Source organism: Loxodonta africana, chromosome 1 (assembly GCF_030014295.1).
Source record: "Loxodonta africana isolate mLoxAfr1 chromosome 1, mLoxAfr1.hap2, whole genome shotgun sequence".
NCBI classification, from domain to species: domain Eukaryota; kingdom Metazoa; phylum Chordata; class Mammalia; order Proboscidea; family Elephantidae; genus Loxodonta; species Loxodonta africana.
This window is the reverse complement of record NC_087342.1, coordinates 81,941,409-81,942,834: the sequence shown is the minus strand read 5'-3', so window position 1 is coordinate 81,942,834 and position 1,426 is coordinate 81,941,409. Positions and strand designations below refer to the sequence as shown.

Genomic DNA, 1,426 nt, shown 5'->3' with positions numbered 1-1,426 from the left:
ATACTGTCCTATAGGGGCGCTATGAGCCGCAATCGACTCGGCGGCAGTGGGATTGGTTTTTTGGGTTCGCGTAGGCAGAATCCGATGCAGGTGGAATGGGGAGGGGAGGTGGTGGAAGAGCTTCACGGTGTATAAAGTCTTACGTTTTTGTAATTTGGAAATATATGAGTTATATTTGTTTAAATATATAAACATTTTAAAAACCATAAAGATTTAATCCTTGGACACGAACTACTGCTCTTAGATTGATCTTAACCTATTATTAGGGAGATAAATGTCTTGCTTATGTTCTTCAAGGGCTCCCTAGTTGAGGGCTCGGCTGCCAAACAGAAGCCTAAATTCAGCAGCCGCTCCTTGGAAACTTTATGGGGCAGTTTCGCGCTGTGCTGTATAGGCTCGCTACGAGTCGGAAGTGACTGAATCAAAGCGGGTAAAGTTTTTGGTAATTTCGTTCTCTGATGGATTCCATTTCCAATAGAGTTGGCAGCGGTGGGATTCGAACCCACGCCCCCGCAGGGACTGGAACCTTAATCCAGCGCCTTGGACCGCTCGGCCACGCTACCGTGCTCCCGAGAAACTCTTAAATCATTATATTTAGGAAGATACAAGACTGTTTTCCATGACGTTATACTTTTCCTAGAACATTTCTACACGGTACTGGTCCAAAACTAAAATTTATTGGAAATTTATTACGTGCCATGCACTTTCCTTACATTTACTGTCATTCAGTCCTATAAACTACCTCAGTGGTAGGTACTGTTACTATGATCTGCATTTTCCTGCTGGAGATTACCAGATACAGAGATAATGAGTAACCTGCTGAATGTCACCCAGCTGTAAGTGATGTTTAAAGCAGTAGTGGCAAACTTCACTGTGTTGTATATTTATTCAGTCGGTGGTAAAATTCTGAAATGATTTTGATGAAGGCTATGTGACAAACAGAGCAACAGCAAACTTATGTATGACTTAGCACTGATTGCTTTTGGGGAATGGAGACGTATTAAAAAAAACAGGAAAGCCATTGTCATCCAGTAGACCTTATAGGACAGAGCAGGACTACCCAAAGGGCTCCCAAGGAGGAGCTGATGGGACTCCAACTGCTTGGCCTTTTGGTTACTAACCCAACTCTCGATCACTGTGCAATCAGGGTTCCACTGGTCAGAGCATGGTATATGGAAGTCTAATATTTCGGTCATGTCACTGATGCTTGAAATGTTTCCAGTGTGGAGAAATTTACTAAAAGCAATTTAAGTGGTGCCTTCTTAGCACAGCAGGTAGCCAGTCAGTCTCATAATCTGAGGATCCTGATTTCAAGCCTTAGAGAGAGTACCAAGGTTTTTCTTGTCTCTTCTACTAAACCCTTTTGAAAAAGAAACGTAGTAAGAAAAATTGTAACACTGATCAAGTTTTTGAGTACAAAACGCAG

At 42.4% G+C, this 1,426-nt stretch overlaps 1 non-coding gene across 1 annotated transcript; it reads right to left on the bottom strand.

The window, feature by feature from the left end:
* Window positions 1-481: 481 nt before the first annotated feature.
* Window positions 482-563, bottom strand: TRNAL-AAG (transfer RNA leucine (anticodon AAG)). Its single transcript has one exon. It is a non-coding gene; the product is annotated as a tRNA-Leu (tRNA).
* Between the last annotated feature and the right edge of the window lie 863 nt (window positions 564-1,426).